Source organism: Amblyomma mixtum, chromosome 10 (genome assembly GCF_055824585.1).
Source record: "Amblyomma mixtum isolate Tamu chromosome 10, ASM5582458v1, whole genome shotgun sequence".
Classification (NCBI taxonomy): Eukaryota; Metazoa; Arthropoda; class Arachnida; order Ixodida; family Ixodidae; genus Amblyomma; species Amblyomma mixtum.
In genome coordinates, this window is record NC_143021.1 from 17,743,416 (window position 1) to 17,762,206 (window position 18,791).

At 52.5% G+C, this 18,791-nt stretch overlaps 1 pseudogene; it reads right to left on the reverse strand.

Annotated features, from left to right (window-relative positions):
* Positions 1–7,021: 7,021 nt before the first annotated feature.
* LOC149325248 (uncharacterized) overlaps positions 7,022–18,791 on the reverse strand; it is a 40,913-nt pseudogene continuing 29,143 nt past the window's right edge.

Here is an 18,791-nt window from a genome sequence, read left to right on the forward strand (position 1 = left end):
TAACTCTCCTCTATCTGCATGTGGGAGCGGTGGTGGCTTGGCTCGAGCCAGTAGCAGGCCTGTGCAATTTCCTTTCCATCCTTCTCTCAGTCACAACAACAACAGCCGCCGCGGTGGCTCAGCGGTTATGGTGCTCGGCTGCTGACCCAAAAGACGCGGGTTCGATCCCGGCCGCGGCGGCTAGAATTTCTTTGGAGGAGAAATTCTAGAGGCCTGTGTGCTGTGCGATGTCAGTGCACGTTAAAGAACCCCAGGTGGTCGAAATTTCCGGAGCCCTCCACTACGGCGTCTCTCATAGCCTTAGTCGCTTTGGGACGTTAAATCACATAAACCAAACCAACAACAACAACAACAACACGCAGCTCAGATTGTGCCAGAGAACGCCGAGCGTGTAGGCAACGTTCACACTAGGCCGACGGGACCCCGATGCCGACGCGACAGCGACGCCGACGGTCGCGTCGGCCAACCTGGTCGTTGCCCGACTAGCCAGTCACACTGCACCGACGACGACGACGACGCCCCAACGATCAAGCGTCGTCGTAGTGTGACAACGCCGACGACCAAAGATGCCGACGAGACCCGTCGGCCGACGTGTCTTGGGCAGATCAGTGGCCGAGCGAAAACATTCGCCGACCAAAAGCAAGTAACGAGCTTAGAGCGCGAAGTGCAGTCATTATTTAGACAAATAATGCACGCGCATCAACATTCATCAAGCCATATGGCCACTCGGCCGACGCGCCGCACCGATCGTCGCTTGCGAACTGCCGCCCCACTGTAAGCAGGGACACACGGAGCGGTGAGCATCGCTGCGCCGCTCTACCCAAGCTCCGCCCACAACCGGCGTCGCACTTCGCCGCCGTGCAGCAGTGCCTGAGCGCTGCTTGGGATGGTGTACAAATCTCATAAGAAAAGACAAAATCGCCTTGTTATCAGAAAAACTGCTCGAGCAGCGACAAAGCATGCCTGCTTATGTTTCGAGCTTTCGGCAACGGCATCGCTCGCGGGCGCTCCGGGCGACGAGCACTTCTGGTGCCTTGTTGCCGTGGTCGTCGCTAGGCCTATAGCCTCTTTCGCATCTAAGCCGCAGCGGCCGGAGCTTCGGAAGTCGCTGCGCTGTAACAAAAGGCCTACTCTACACATCGCTTTACTGTCAACAGCATCATCTCACAATAAAATAGTAGTATGGTAAATCTCCGCGACGCCTTCAGCAGCGAAGCGAGCGGGCGCCAGGCGAGCCGGACCCCAACGTCGGGCCAGCGGCAGCTGCGAGGCGGTTGTGGCAAGAAGTTTGCTCGTATCACAGTCGTTACCTTTGCCAGCAGCTCAGTATTGGTCAGCGATCCTCAAAAATGACACATTTTTCACATTTCTTATCCCAGGGTTTCTTATTTACGTCAAGAACACACCTTAGCTCGTTTTTATGACCCGGCAGACGGGATCCAAGCTGGCCGGCCGGCAGGCATGCTCGGCGTACTTCACGTTCGCACAAGAAAATACGTAACATCCATGATACCAGAGAGGACGCTTCCTAGATTAGAGCACCGGCAATATGCCTGTGCAAAAGTGGATCTTCCGGCAACGACATCGCCTGCAGCAACGCCGGGCGTAAAGCACCGTCGCACTCGCGAGCGTGCAGAAAAAAAAGACTCGTGAGCACTCGTAACCAAGGTTGCTAGGCCGCGAAACCGCAAAACTTGGTCCCGTACGTCAGAAAACTGTGCAATGACGTAGGAAATACTTGCTTGTGTTTTCTTCTCTGCTCCTACGTCACATTGATGCACTAGCGATGGCTCAGACTTCAAGAGTGAGCATTTTCACAAACTTTAAAATGAAATTAAAATATGTTCTAGACCTCCCTTCAATTTATTACTTCGCTCCTATGGTCTTCACATACAAAGGAAACGTACGGCAGTCTTTTGTAGAATCTTGGAATTTGATGTCTCTACCCCTTTAAGCTGCGAGACCAATGGAGCGGGAGCTTGGAAAGCAAAAGAAAGGCGCATAACTGCCCTCTTGGAACAGTGGACTCCCCATTCGTTCTTTAAGCTGCGTGGCGGTAGTCGCACACGTGCGCTGCATGCATTGGCACTGACATTGTCATGCCCTTTTAAGGAAACAAAATGTGCAAAACTGGCTCCCTGGGTCAGTGGACGCACGCTGACAGCGGTGAGCAAATTGTCGCGATCAACCATGAACTCCCACCTACCAGGGTGGCAGGGTGGGTGGGGACGTTAATCTACATATAAAGACAAACAGGAATTTCTTAGAACTTATGCGGGATAACATCCCGTTCCTTTTTCTCGTAACACCCCCCAAGGTTGTTCCAACCTCGCGATATACTGCATAGAGCAATGCGACTAGTTGTGCAGCGCAGTCGATGGCCAACTACACAATGAGAAATCGTGGAACCTGCTCATGTATGTGTTGGACGAAACAAAGACCAAGTCCCACCAGAGGAACTGCCTCGCACGTCTATTACACAGGAAGCTCGAGAACTACGTTGAAGATGCAGTGACGGTCCAGTTACGAGCCAAGTATTTGCCGCATACATGGACTGCACAACACGGCCTCCATGAGGGGGTTCCGAATGTGGAATTGGATAAGAGATCAGGACGGCGCTGCACAACCGCCACATCAGATTGGCGCGAGGCCCCAACGGGGTGTCGAATCGGGCCCTCAAGAAACTCGACGACAAATCCGTGCAACAGTTAACGGCTTTCATCAATGACTGCTGGCAGTGCGGCACCCTCCCGAAATTATGGAAAACTGCGAGAATGATACTAATCCCGAAACCCGAGAAAGCCCGCCGAACCTCGACAACATTCGCCCCATATCGCTAACGTCGTGCGTCGGCAAGACCCTGGAGCACGCACTGCTTAACCGCTGGCAAGCCCACTTAGAGCATAAAGGAGCATACCCACCATCCATCTCAGGATTCCGCCCAGAATTGTCCACGCAAGAGGCAGTGATGCAACTGATGGACCATATGCTTGACGGCAAGACGAGAGTAAATTGATAAATTAGTTCTTCAGATAAGGAAATGGCGCAGTATCTGTCTCGCATATTTCGGTGGACACCAGAGCCTTGCCGTAAGGAAAGGGAGGAAGGTAGGAATAAAAAAGGAAAGAGAGAAAGAGGAGCCGTAGTGGAGGTCTCCTGAATAATTTCGACCACCTGGGGATCTTTAACGTGCACTGACATCGCACAGCACATGAGCGCCTCCTGAGTTTCGCCTCTATCGAAACTCGGCCGCCGTGGTCGGGTCCGAAACCGGGTACTCCGTCTCGGTAGGCGAGCGCCTGACCCCTGAGCCACCGCGGCGGGCGGCGTCGACCTTTTAAGTGCGCGTTCCAAAGAATAGCGCACTCGGCGATCTTACACCAGATATCGCGGCATAACCTAGGTGTACGCACGTACAACTGCCACTCAAACAGCTCGCCTGTCTGTCAGGAAATCTTTAACGTATACGTTAAAGATTTCCTGACAGACAGGCGAGCTGTTTGAGTGGCAGGGGACCTCTAGCTAGAAGAGCAAACACTGGGGAGCACTGACACTCCGCAGGGCTCCGTCATCTCGCCCACGCTCTTCAACCTGGTCATGATCGGGCTTGCCGAGAAGCTAGAACTGAAAGACGTACGGCACACCATATACGCCGACGATATAACCATTTGGCTGCACAAAGGCTGCGACGGTCACATCGAAACGACACTGCAACTAGCAATCGAGAGAATGCAGGAATACCTTGTGCGCACGGGATTACGATGTTCGCCGAAAAAGTCGGAACTCCTGCTCTATCGCTCCACGCAGTGGGTCACGCCACCCATGTGTAGTCGCAATGCGGCAACGGCCAAGCGCGATAAGGAAGACATCAGACTACGCGCGAGAAATGGGGCAACCATGACGATAGTACAAAAAATTAGGGTCCTCCGCATGATAATTGAGGCCAAGGGCGTCAACGGCGAAACGATCCCTAAATTAAAACACAAGACAGCTAACGCCATGCGAAGCCTCAAGAGGGTCACTAGCAGAAGAAACAGAATGAGGAAGAAGAGTCTCACACGACTCATACACTTTCGTCATTAGTCTTATTGCGTACGTTGCGGCATTCCACAACTGGTTCAAGCGAGAAGAAGCCAAGATCAATGTCCTCATCCGCAGGGTGTACAAGATAGCACTGGGTCTACCCGAGCACACCAGTACGCAACGCTTGCTCCAGCGAGCACTTCACAACACGCTTGGCGAAGTCGCCGAGGCGCAGCGCACTTCATAACGAGAAAGATTAACGGGAACGACAGCAGGCCGCCAGATAATGCAAAGTCTATGCATCAGTGACCACGCACAACAAGGCCAGAAAGTCGCCATTCTGGACGCGATCAGACAAACGCTATGAGTGGACCCGATTCTATGGAACGTCCACCCGCAACACAACCGGGGAAGAAGAGTGGCCAGGGCGAGAGCTCTCCTACACAGCCACGGAGACGATATAGGGACAAGGTTTGTTGACGCCGCGGATAACGCAGAATGCTCGCGATTCGCGGTTGCGGTCGTCGATTCGTGTGGGAAAACGCGCATAGCCGCAAGTGTAGCGTGCGAACTCGCAGAAGAGGTGGAAGAACCGGCCTGAGCCCTGAGCGGCCCGCGGCCGAGAGCGCCAGAAAGGGGCACGAGCCCTGAGCAATCGAGAAGTCCAGCAGGAGGCACAATTTCGAACCAGAATTCGGTGGATCCGACCATCGCTATCGAGACGCATCGCTATCGAAACAAGATGGCACACGCCAAGGCGCGCGAGCTCGCGAACCGCGCCGGTGACCGTCGTCCATGGAAAAGCACCAAAGACTGCTTGACCAGCTACAACGAAATTACCAAGGCCCTCGCCTGCCCCGCCGAACCGACAGCCTCATGTGAAGCCGTCCCACAGCAGTGGCTGCCGGCTCCAGTGCCGCGGGGGGGTGGGCGGGGGGGAGGGGAATAATGTCGAAGGACTGAAGTAGTCGACCTATTCGGAGAGGACCTAGCTAGCATGCTTATCGAAGACGTTGTTGGCACCGTCCGTGTTGGCGCCGTCTGGATAGAATGCAGTTCCAACACCGATAGAGTCCTCTAGCTCGTGCTTCGCTGTGCAGGCTGCAATCAGACCAGCTAGCTGCTCCTTGAGCGCGGTCGCGTTCTCGGCGAAATTGATGGGGATCACATCGCTCGCAACGTATTGTCTAGCACCTGCATGTCCGGTGTCAGGGGTGAGCGATGTTCGCAATGTCAGAAAAGATATCACCGCCTGATAGGGACGAGGATGCCTGCGAAGAATCGTGTGGGCTAGCCGACACCGCGCTGGTGTCTCTTGCGACGGCGTCCGATGGGGAAGGGGACGGTGAGCCACTGTTGCGAGGAACGCCCTGCGGTTCCTTTTTTTGCGGCGCTTCCGTAATGGGGTTGCAGTCTTTGAGAAAGGCATCGAACTCGTACCGATGAGCCAGGGTTAAGGTGCTTCTCATCAGCGCAGCTTCATTTGCAGTAGGCGTCATCACACTGTGATGACGAAGTGTCTTCTGACACCAAACTGTCTCGGTAAATTTCGAGGCTGCCTGTAGGCGGTTTCTGACCATACGACAACAGCGAGGGTGCTTGCTCGCCGTCGGAATGTGGTTCCAGTAAGCCGGTAATCTCAAGCTTAGCCCGTCTTTCGGTTCCCGAGGCACAGTCAGGCGACGGCGCTTTTATTTGCTTTTGCGTCTCCGTGTTAGCTTTTCGATGCGCATTGCCGTGCTTGCCCTCGCCTAGTTTTCCAGTGGGCGACGGGTTTGGTTCCATGCGCGCAGTCTAGACGACCACACCTCGAAACTTGTGATTGCGCCCATAGCACAGCGCTCCACTTAAAGGGACACTGAGGAGAAATTGAAGTTGGCTTGTATCGACAGAATACCAGCTCCTGATTACAAAAACGCCACTCATACTGACAACAAAGCTCTTGTAACGTAGAAAAGAGCAAGAACCAAAATACAGGTATCGCCGCCACAGGCCAAACTCGCAAGTACAAGCGTCATGACGTCATATAACAAAACAGTGTTGCTGGAAGCAATGGTTCTAGCAACGCTAGGACACGAGAAGCACAAATCACTGAGGCGCAGCCAATGCATGCGCAAATCTCCTTGACGTCGCCAGATGGCGCCACGTGCCGGGCAGCTACGCGCTCGCCTGAAGCATCGGGACCAATCAGCGCCTGCTCGCCGGCGTTAGGCGCGCTCCCGGTATTCCGCTAGCGGTATCAAGGTACACGGTATGCTAAAGGTGTCTATTTGCGAGAACTTCGTTGACGACTTCGAGAACGAGATCCATCGTAACGCTCGCAAAACGCCGGTGCAAATGTAAGCGAAGCGACTGTAGCGACGGCCGCAATAGCCGATAGATGCCTTCAACGTGCGGCCGGCGGTAGCTTTCTTTTCGGCTGCTGCTAGGCCGCACTGCTGGCAGCCATAAATCACGGAGTCTGCATCACGTCATGTTCCACGTCACTTAGTCCTCTGTCGTCATAGCCGAATCCCAAGTTTGAATCACAGCGGCGGGAAAAACCTTTTCAACTTCGAATCCAAATTTCTTAGAAATAAATGCATTTTTCGCTGCCGGCCAAGTGGCAACAAAGCCATGACATGCCGAACTATCGGATTTTGCTATAAAAAATATATTAATAGTGCTCTCCTCAGTGTCCCTTTAAGGGGCGGCATTCTGGGAGGGAGGCGTGGAGCCAGCAGGCGGCGGCGGCATTGGTGAGGGGGTGGGAGCCAATAAGCGTGTTCCGGTAGTGAAGTCGGGATCACTGCGGGTGCCGGAGACATATCTCTTCATGTTCGAAATATTTTGAGGGAAAATGTGTGCACACAGCGTCGGCGATGCTCATGCAGATCTTCGAGTCGGTACGTCACGGGGCCGAGCCGGGCAACAACACGGTAAGGCTCGCGGTACCGGGGCAAGAACTTTGCTGCACAGCCAGCAGCGCGGATGGTGCGTCCTGACGAGGACCAAGTCGTCAGGTCGGAACGAGCGGGGTGGCGTAGCTGCCCCATTGGCCGCCTGTCACGCTCATGGGCCCAGAGAAGGTTGCGTTGGGCGTCGAGGCGGGCGTGACGAAGTCGTTGGGCGGAGTCAGATGGTGACGCAGTAGGATGGGGAAGGCCCAGCTGCGCGTCGAGAGGGGTGGAGGGCTTTCTGCCATAGACGACTGAGAACGGCGTGACATGCGTTGTTTCTTGCGCCGCAGTGTTGAGTGCAAAAGCTGCAGCAGAATCAAAACGATCCCAGTTTGTGTGGGACGGAGCGACGTAGGAGGCGAGTATATCCGTGAGGGTGCGGTTAAAACGCTCCACGAGGCCATTGCACTGGGGATGATTGACGGATGTAGTGGAATGCGCAATGCCTAAGGAGCGGACGGCGCGATCAAATTCATCGGACATAAAGCAGCTCCCACGGTCCGTGATGAGGCGTCCGGGCACACCGTGCCGAAGAACATGTTGTTCCACAAACAAGACGTCATAAGCGGACGACGCGTCTGGAACGGGCAGTGCTTCGACCCGCTTGGAAAAGTAGTCGATCGCAACCAGAATATGCCGGCGCTCGTCTTCGGAAACGGGCCCAAATGGTTCACTCCAACCAGTTCGAAAGGTGAACTCGGCGGCGAAAACGCCTCCGGGTGGTACCTGGGTTACTCGTTCGGACGACTTCCTGAATTCGAACGTCTGGCAGGACGCCGCGTGTTCTTTGACGCCTCTGGACATATTAGGCCACCAAAAGCGCTCCGATACTCGTGCGTAGGTCTTGCCGCGACCAAAGTTACCAGCCGTGGGAGCGTCGTGTAGGGCGCGCAAGATTTGCGACCGCAGTTTTGCCGGCACAACTGGCAACCACACGGGTGGTCGACCACGGAGCCGCTTCACATGATACAAGAGGTAATCCTTCATTCGATAGACCCGGCGCAGTTTGCAGAGGCCTGCGCTGGCGGCGGTTCCAAGAGAACGTATTATGGCAGCAACGTCGGGATCCTGCGTTTGCGCAGTCCTAAGGTCCGTCAAAGCCGTCACGGAACAAGGGTGGCGAGAAAGGAAATCGGCATCTTGATGGCCAGAGCCGCGCCGATGCACTATGGTGAAATCATACTCTTGAATTTGCAGAGACCAGCGTGCAATCTTGGCATTCAAGTGTTTGGCAGACTGCAGCAAAATGAGAGCGCTATTGTCCGTGACTATGGTAAAGTGACGGCCATATAGGTAGGGGCGGAACTTCTCGACGGCCCAGACATAGGCGAGGCGCTCGAGATCTGAAGAGTGGCGGCGGCGCTAAACGTCGGAAAGCTGGCTGCTGGCATAAGCGTGGACTTTGTTGTCACCCGACTCGTCCTCCTGCAGGAGGACCGCCCCGAGGCCATCTTGGCTGGCATCCGTGTGGAGGACGATGCAGGCCGATTCGTTGTAATGGGCCAATGTAGGAGGCTCGAGGAGGGCGGGCTTGGCGTCAAGAAACGCGAGATGTTGCGCCGGTGTCCATCTCCACGCTGCATTCTTCTTCAGCAGGGCAGGCAACGGAGCGCGTCGCTTGGCAAAGTCGGGAATAAAACGACGGAAATGCGAAGCGAATACAAGGAAACTTTTGAGCTCCTTGGCGGTGGTGGGAGCTTCGTAAGTCGTAAGCGCTTTTAGCTTCTCAGGGTCGGGACGGATGCCTTGGCGGCTCACAACGTGACCCAAACACCTGACCTCTGCGAAACCGAAGAAACATTTCTTTGGTTTTAAGCGAAGCCCAACAGAGGTACGTGCTTCGAGGACGAGTTTGAGTCGCCGTTACATCGTCCAGGTAGACCAACGCCATAGTACACTTCATATGGCCTAAGCCGCGGTCCATGAGACGCTGAAAGGTAGCTGGAGCATTAGAGAGACCCAAGGGCATACGGTTGAACTGGCAGAGGCCTTCGGGAGTCACGATAGCTGTCTCTTCCGCATCATCGGGGGGAACAGGCACCTGCCAGTAGCCCGAGAGCAGATTTAGGGTGGAAAAATAACGGACCCTTTCGTGCGGTCAAAGTGCACTGTCGAGGCGGCGCAGCGGGTACGCGTCAAGACGAGTAATAGCATTTAGCCTGCGATAATAAACGCAGAAGCGGAATGTTCCATCCTCCTTGCGCACAAGGACGACGAGGGGGGACCAAGGGCTACAGGAAGGGGGAATGATTACCTGGTCAAGCATGTCGCATACGTGCTGCTGGATAACTCTCCGTTTGGCTGGCGCCACACGGCGAGGTTGCTGATGAATGGGCTCGCGGTTTTCAGTGTTGGGCCCAGGTAGTGCACTCGAGTTCACCGGCGCTTAGAGCAAGGCAACTGCGATGCTCTAGCAGCAAGACCTTCAGAGAGCAGCAAGACCTTCAGAGATCTGTACACAGCTGGCGCATTTCGTCAGCATGGGGCCAACCTTGGCTTCCACAGATAACGGCAGCACAATTGCGTTTGCTGCCTGCCATTTGCTTCGAGCTTCACTTAACAACTCTCAAACGTCATGGTTGCTCTAGCATGTGTTTACAGCTAATTATACGCGCCAGTTGGCTTGGCGCTCACAAAAGAGGACACAAACGACAAAATTCGTCTGGTATTTAGTACTGCTGGCGTAAATAATTCAACGCAACATAGGTAAATGGAATGCTCACACACTGAATGCAGTCCTTTGAAACTAGTGTTAGAATATGGGTACCATTTTTTCTGGAGCCCCTCAGTTTTGTCTACTCGCTGCGATAACTGGGCTCAACCTACAACGACGGGAAATAGGACAGCGGCCAAATAATGCTGGTTACGCAGACGTTTATTCCTGTCAATTGTATATAAGACGTGCATATAGGAAGGGCGAAGATTGCTTTGTTTTTATCAATATTGTTATTCTTACAACTGTTTAGAGCACACTTTCACTGCGTATTAAAGGTATGTGCTGAAATTTAATGGATTTAATCTAATATAAGCATAATTTGTCAATCGTTCCTTTACTTTCACACAGCTCTGAATGTCCTCATACAACTCCTGGTACTATTGTGCAGCGGTTAATTGGTGCGCCACTTCCCTGTGATATCAGGTGCTGCTGAAAATTATGCTTTTGTTACCCAGGTTGCTCCTGCCGGGTGTCACAAAATTCGGCGCATTTTAGGAACAAAGAAAGAAAAACCGCCGCGCGCACGGCGTCTCGCCGGCGCGAGCCCGACGGGGGAGAGGGAAAGCCCCGCCGAGCGCATGCCTCTCTCTCCACCGCCGCGGCGTGCGCCGAGGAAATGAGTCATCCCCGCCGAATTCTCTGGAACAGACGAGTCGGTTCTACAGCTGACGGGGGGGAAAGGGCGCAGCCTTGCGTGCACTAAGACACGTCCCCCCTCGCCTGTCGGCGTCGGCGCCACTCAAGAACACGCTCGAAACTTGGAGATGCGACCCGCGACCTCTGACCAATGGGGACGCGCGGCCGGTGAGAAGAGGAAAGGGAGACAGCACTGCCAATGCTGCGTGTATGTTCGCGCCTACTCGGGCGCGAACAACAAACAGACGGGAGAGCGAGCCTATAAAGAAGGACGTTGACCGCTATCAGTCAGTCCGGACCGCCGTTTAAGCTTCATCGAAGCGCGCCCGTTCGACTCCCGGGAAAACACCACTCGGCCAGCATCGGCCCAACGAGGCAACGGTCGCCAGTCTGCGGGACGGCATCGTCGTGGAACTCTGGTCGTCGGTCTGCCGCAGTGCCCGGTGAACAAATTGTGTTTTGTTTGTTTACCTCTCTCTCTTGTGTTAGTGCACTTTAGGTGCAATATTGCCTTTGTAAGTGTATTCTCTCTCGAGTTTAACTTTGCACGCGTTGCATTCTTTTGTTAATCACTTGTATGTGCTTGTACTAGTGATTGTGTAACCCTCTGTATCGTATCTTTGCTGCATAAACTTTGTTTTGTTTTGTAAACCTCTGGCTCCGACCCATTATCTGGCTTGCGACCAGCGAAAGCTGGGCACCGAACGCCCAAAAACCTCTTGTCACTTGGTAGCTGGTCTCCGCTGAGTTTGCCACGCTGAGTCGAGGGCATCTCCTTTGAGTCCGAGACCGCTGCCCCCACACGCTCTAAGGGTGTCTGGGAGCTTCCCACTTAAAAGTGCGCGAAGTGTGGGTGACAATATATTCTGGCGTCCGCGACAGGACGTTTGGTGTTGGTAAGCACAGAGAACGGAGAAAGAGTCAGAAGGAGTTTACGAATCGTAAACGAGTGTTAGCAGCAGAGCGATATTGTGAGGTGCCGCGCCGAAGCGGTTAGTGATGTTCAACGTGGAGAGGTATTCATTGCCTTGAATGTAGAGTTCGGTCTCCAAACATGAGCTTCAAGGAGCTAAAGGAGCTAGTAGAGGCCGGTCTCCAGATGGGGATGACCGGAGCCGAACTGCGAGAATGGGTGGACCAAGAGAGAGACAGAGCTGAGAAAGAAAGAGAGAGAGCTCGAGAAGAGAGAGAAAGAGAATGGCAGAGACAACGAGAAGAAAGAGAGAAAGAAAGACAGCGCGCTAGAGAAGCCGCTGAGAAAGAGAGGCAAAGGAAACGAGAAGAAAGAGAGAGAGAGAGACAGAGCGCTGGAGAAGCCGCTGAGAAAGAGAGGCAAAAGAAAAGAGAAGAAGAACAGAGAGAACGGAAAAGGCGCGAAGAAGCGGCCGAAAGAGCTTTTGAAAAAGAAATGGCAATCATTCAGAAGAAGCTTGCCGAAATTCGGCGTTCGAGGAGCGTCAGAGATCCAGTGGAGCTTAACCCCGGAGAGGCCGGGTGGAAGACTAACGAGTCTAATTTGTTGACAACCACGGAAGAGGTTGTAACTAGCTCCACTAGTGAGAGTGTGGTTGTGGAACAGCCTGTTCCTGCAACTGAAACCACAGAGAGTGAAGAACAAACCGTAGTGCCGCTTCCTCTAGAAATTGATTGTGTAGCTACTACCGAGGTAGTAGGCATTGAGGTAAAGGCCGACCTGACGCTGCAGTCAGAGGGGACCCTAGAGCAGCCGCCTGAGGACGAAGAAGCAGTTGAGATCTCTATGGAGAATTCCGAGTGGAACGCGTCTGAGTCTTGCAGTGCAGACCACGAGAAAGACTGGTTAAGGGGCACTGAGTGTGAAGGCTCAGACGTTGTAATAACGGAGGAGAGCGCACTCAGTGAAGACCCGGAAGCCGCTCCGAGTGAACCCTCGAGTAGCGAGGAGGGCTTTCCCGATGAGGAGGGCGAGGAAATTGATGCCTATAACGAAGGCGAGGAAATTTTTGCTTCCGAGGAAAGAGTAGGGGCAGCGGAAGGAAAGGAACAGACTGGGGAAAAGTCTGCTTACGACTGCACCGAAAATAACCAACTGACGGAAGGAATGGAGGCAGGAGTACTGAAAAGTGAGGAGAATGATTCTCCAATGACTCCTGAGCCATGCTCTGAGCATTGCGCTCGAAGAGTAGTCAGGAAGGAGAAAAGGAAAAAGGACTTGGAAGAAGAAAGTTCAGTCCCCGATGAACAAAAAGGAGCTGAACCAGTGGATTCATCGCGAGAGAACAACTCGGATGACGCCATTGACAATGAACCGGATGTACCCCGCAGAAGAGCTTGGAAGGAAGTAAAAAGAAAGAGAAAAGAGTCGGACACCACCAAAGCAGGTGAAGCCGAAAAGCAGACCCCCTGGAGAAAATTCAGGAAGAAAATGAACAGAGACAGAACTAAGCTGAAGACAGCTGAGTCGAGTCCAAGTGAACTGCGGGAACATCGCAGCAAAGTGAGAAAAAAGTTCACACGAACGAGCGCAGGGTTCAACAAGGACTCAGTCTGGACGCGCAAACGCAAACACAGGGGCGCACGCCAAGAAGGAAAGCACGAGAAGTGGAGCCGTCATGAGCGAACTGGCGTAAAATTTGTTCGCAACAGACGCGCTAGCCACAGGAAAAGAGCAAGAGCTCGAAGCATGAACCGATGCACAGAGAGCGGCACGAATAGGAAGCTGGGCCACAACAGCGTTCGCAAGAGAAGCCTCAGCATGAGGCGGAAGAAGACTAGAACGCACGACAGGAAGAAAAGTCAGAGTCGCGTGCGTAAGAGAATTGAAAGTGCGACTGAAAGATTGAAGGAAGCAATCCTGCTCCGAGCCCGCTGTGTCAGCCAAACTTGGAAGTATAGGCGAAAGTGTGTCCTGTACTTGCGTGCTCCATGTTTGTAGCCTTGTGTTAATGTACTGCCCAATCGCGGCGTGTTTTTATGTGCATTGTGAACCCTGCATTGAGTTGTGTATGTGAAAACATCATGGTGTTGATGTAGATATTTTCACATATAGTTTGTGAGCGCATGCATGTGCGCGCGAATTGAACCGCCAAACTGAGGCGTGCTTTGAAGTGCAACCTGTCTATTGCACTGTGTTATGTATGTGAAGGCATCAAGGTATTGATGTGTGTACTTTGGCATTCGCCATTGACTGTGTGAGCGCATGCATGTGCGCGCGAATTTTGTGGTTTGTGAATATTGTTACACAATATTCTTAAAGGAAGGGGCAGTGTCACAAAATTCGGCGCATTTTAGGAACAAACAAAGAAAAACCGCCGCGCGCACGGCGTCTCGCCGGCGCGAGCCCGACGGGGGAGAGGGAAAGCCCCGCCGAGCGCATGCCTCTCTCTCCACCGCCGCGGCGTGCGCCGAGGAAATGAGTCATCCCCGCCGAATTCTCTGGAACAGACGAGTCGGTTCTACAGCTGACGGGGGGAAAGGGCGCAGCCTTGCGTGCACTAAGACACGTCCCCCCTCGCCTGTCGGCGTCGGCGCCACTCAAGAACACGCTCGAAACTTCGAGATGCGACCCACGACCTCTGACCAATGGGGACGCGCGGCCGGTGAGAAGAGGAAAGGGAGACAGCACTGCCAATGCTGCGTGTATGTGCGCGCCTACTCGGGCGCGCACAACAAACAGACGGGAGAGCGAGCCTATAAAGAAGGACGTTGACCGCTACAGTCAGTCCGGACCGCCGTTTAAGCTTCATCGAAGCGCGCCCGTTCGACTCCCGGGAAAACACCACTCGGCCAGCATCGGACCAACGAGGCAACGGTCGCCAGTCTGCGGGACGGCATCGTCGTGGAACTCTGGTCGTCGGTCTGCCGCAGTGCCCGGTGAACAAATTGTGTTTTGTTTGTTTACCTCTCTCTCTTGTGTTAGTGCACTTTAGGTGCAATATTGCCTTTGTAAGTGTATTCTCTCTCGAGTTTAACTTTGCACGCGTTGCATTCTTTTGTTAATCACTTGTATGTGCTTGTACTAGTGATTGTGTAACCCTCTGTATCGTATCTTTGCTGCATAAACTTTGTTTTGTTTTGTAAACCTCTGGCTCCGACCCATTCTCTGGCTTGCGACCAGCGAAAGCTGGGCACCGAACGCCCAAAAACCTCTTGTCACTTGGTAGCTGGTCTCCGCTGAGTTTGCCACGCTGAGTCGAGGGCATCTCCTTTGAGTCCGAGACCGCTACCCCCACACGCTCTAAGGGTGTCTGGGAGCTTCCCACGTAAAAGTGCGCGAAGTGTGGGTGACACCGGGTAGCCTGCAGCGAAGTGTCATGAATTTATCCAGCTACGGTGGGCAATGCGCTCACAGTCAAGTGGCCAAGTATTAGGCGCCACAATTTTGTGCGATCTAGGCGCCCTATCTGACCCCTAGGTTGCATTTTGGTGATGTTTGGTGATGTTTTAGCTCCGGCTCCGGGCGTTGACATCGCATTTTTTGCGACACGAGCTGCTTAGCTCGCTCACTTCAAAATCATTTCGCCGTGCTCAATAGAAGCGGATGGTGTCCACAGAAGACGACAGACCAGTGGAAAACTATTTCATTACAAGAATTGCGAGGTCATGACATGCTGAAGTAAAAAAGTTAGAAACAGCATGACTTGGTTTAAACTCGCAGCTGTTTGAAATGATAATTAGAACAATGGAAATGATAGAAAGATTTTATCGAAATGATCGGGGAACATTTTATGTACTGGTTGTCACTTTTCGAAAGTGAATTGCCAGGGCGCTACGATTCCTTATTGGAAACAGGTTCAAGTTTTGTATGAATGGCTTCATGAAACCCACGCCTGGTTTGAGTAAAAGCTTCAGAACAAATATACAGCACATCACGTAAAAATATACGCCAAAATCTTGTCAGAATTAACACGTACCACCTCTGTCTTGTAAGCTAGATTTTTGCGAACGATGTTTTCGCCTTTCCGGCATTGAGAAGTCTACGATTGGAAACCAATTCTTGCTACAGACATTCCTTTTTAACTACCAACCCTGCTGGTAGAGCCTGCTATCGCGCTCTTTGGTGCAATTCTTCAGACATGATAATGTTCTGCAAAAAAAATTCCACCCGACAGGAGCCCGGAAATTTATCACTTTTTGCGTAATTTGTGTCCCTATTTTTACGCATAAGTTTCTCGCATGAATATCGCCTGTCGTTTTAAATATTTCTTTCGTCCGTGTGTTCCTTTTCAAGACTTTTTTTATATATCCATAATCCGGACACAGGGTAAGCGCAAATGTGTTAAGTGTATGGACGTTGCATCTCACTGCTTCATGTATGATGCTAACAACCTAAGTCATGTGTAAGCATGACACTGGAATCAGCAATAGCCGCCACCATTTCCTGGTGTACAACTTTCCTCTGTATACGTAGGGCGAGTGCCTCTCAAATACATCCTTATGGTTCTTGCGCTTCGCCGTAGTTCCTGTGCTTCATACTGGCATTCAAGGAACCATATCAACCCCTTTTAACGGAGATTACGCGGTATGCGCCGCGACTCTATCGGTCACCAAGGGAGTACAGATGGTCTCAGTAGATATCACAAAATTCTGGCAAAGAACCAAAAGGAACTGAGCTTTAAAGTACAGGCAGCGACGGAGACGCACGAGGCTCCTGGGAGCCTTGATACCGCACAGTACAAGGGCCTCATTAAAACTTCACCCCCATCAAAACTTCCCTGCCGCAGCAGGGATACATCCCGCGTTTTTCAGGCAGCAGCTGAGTGCCGTAGCCACCACAGAGTTTCTTACTATTACCTAGAGGGAAAGCTGGCAGCCCGTCTATGGGAGTTTGCATGGCGACCCCTCAAGACCACTTCAGCCACCATGGGCGCTCAAAGCATCATGGGGCGGTGAGCTACTTGTTGCGGAACTGCAGCTTTTGGCCAAAAAAAAATTTAAAAATGTAAGCTGTTTGATAACTACAAACGTCCTAATATTCAATATCTTGTCTAATGATTGCAACAAACGAGCAGAAAAACATTTAAGTGCAAAGTTTGCCCAAAATAAGAGACGACTCGCTCTCCTATTGGCCTAGTAATAAACACTATAAAAACTAATATTTCGTAATTAACAGGCGCACTTTTAATAGTAAATATGTTTTCAGAAAACTTGTTGTTGCTTAAATACTATAAGAGGTTTTTTAATGGCATTTCGGAAAAGTGAAACCTTTTATTGGCGTCGTGAGTCGTCGCGTTTTCACTACTATGGTTTTTGCACACTGCGTTCGCGCGAAAGTCGTCTGCGCACACACGAACAGCGTTTTTGGAATGAAACATCTTAGTAATGACACTCCATGGTCCTGAAAAACTACGACCGTCCCGCAACAAGTAGGTCACCGCCCCATCATGCTTTGAGCATCCATGGTGGCTGAAGTGCAGCGCCGCCAGCTTACCCTCTAGGAATAGTAAGAAACTCTATGGTAGCCACTGAGCCACCACGGCTGATTATGCTTTTAGCGAAAGGAGTTTCTAAAAGTTATAGATAATTTAATACTGCAGATGCTAGGCGCACGAATTCGCTGAAACCATCTCTGCAAGCGCAAGGCGGAGTTTTTATGCGCTGTTAGTACCAGACGGTTATGCCAGCTCTTCCCAGGCTACTCCTGAAGCTTGGCAGGTCTGGTCATTGCAGTCGCGTGTGCTTATAGTATTGCGCCGGCCGCGACTATTGTTGCGTTTGCTGCAGAGTGTGTTTCACATAGTGCAAATACGACAATACGTGAAGTTACTGCAAAATATGGCATACATCGATTTGACTGCTCTAAGGTGCGCCTTTATATAGTGTTACGGGGAAATACTATTTACATTTATTTACAAGCCGTAGGTGAATAGTTCCTAGCAGGGAGCACCAACGCGCACAAGAAACACCATCAACCTCTTCTTCTTCGTTCGTCCCTTTCGCGCGGGAGTTCACTTCGTCTTCCACTTCGTCGTAACATGACCCCCGGCGGCACAAGCGCCGTCCCGGCGCTAGGCCGATAATAGAGGAGCTGCGTGGTAGGGCTTGAGGCGCGTAACGTGAACAATGTCGGTGGATGGTCTACATGATGGGGATGCAGGTGTATGAGGAGTAACTTCATAGGTGACGTCGGTGACCTGACGCACAACACGATAAGGACCATGGTAGGGGGACAAAAGTTTCTCAGAAAGACCGACGCGGCGGAAGGGGACCACAGAACGAGGGACCCCAGTTCGTACGTGACATGGCGATGGTGATTATCATACAGAGACTTCTGTACTTGCTGGGACGCTTGTAGCCGAGTACGGGCGATTTATCGAGCGTCTGCAGCTTGAGCAATGGCGTCACGGGCATAGGCGGTGACTGGACGGTCAGCAGATGGGACGAGTGTATCCAAAAGGCAGGCCGGCGTGTCTGCCGTACAAGAGATAGAAAGGAGAGTAACCAGTTGTGTCATGCATCGAGGTGTTGTAAGCGAACGTGACGTAGGGCAAGGCGAGATCCCAGTATTTGTGGTCGGGGGAGACGTACATAGACAAATATGTCTGTCAATGTTCGGTTCAAACGCTCGGTTAGCCCGTTGGTCTACGGGTGGTATGCTGTGGCAATCTTATGCTTGGTGGAACATGAACGCAGGATGTCGTCAACAACTCTAGACAGGAAATAGCGTCCGCGGTGTGTGAGTTGCTGACGAGGGACACCATGTTGCAGAATGAGATTGTGCAAAAGAAAGTCTGCCACATCGGTCGCGCAGCTCGTAGGCATTGCACGGGTGATCGCATACCGAGTGGCATAGTCTGTAACTACTGCCACCCACCTATTTCCGGATGCCGAGGTCGGGAATGGTCCAAGGAGGTCGAGCCCTACACGGTGGAACGGTTCCACAGGCACGTCTATAGGATACAGAAGACCAGGAGGTGGTGCCGAAGGCTTGTTCCTGCGCTGACAGAGGTCGCAAGTGGTGACGTAATGCCGCACTGTACGGTATAATCCAGGCCAAAAGAAACAGCGCCGTATCCGGTCGTAAGTTCGTGCCACACCAAGGTGGCCAGCCGCAGGCAGGTGATGGAGTTCTGCCATTATAGAAGACCGCCGCTGCTGGGGAATCACTAGAAGGAAGGAGGGCCCGTCAGGACGGAAGTCGCGGCGACAGAGGATGTCATTTTCGGTAACGAAGAGCTGCAGGGACCGCTTCGAGCTTCCAGAGCTGAGGCCCTCGATGATGGTTTGCAAATAAGGGTCTTTGCGCTGCTCCTCGGCGATGTTGTGTAGATCAGAAATGCCAAACAGGGAAGGGATATCGTCAGTGTCACTGAGAGCAGGTGGCTCGACAGGGTACCGAGACAGGCAGTCAGCGTCTTGATGGAGACGTCCAGACTTGTACACGACAGTGTACGAATACTCCTGAAGGCATAGCGCCCAGCGGCCAAGACGCCCGGAAGGGTCTTTCAGCGAGGACAGCCAGCAAAGGGCATGGTGGTCCGTGACAACAGAAAAAGCAC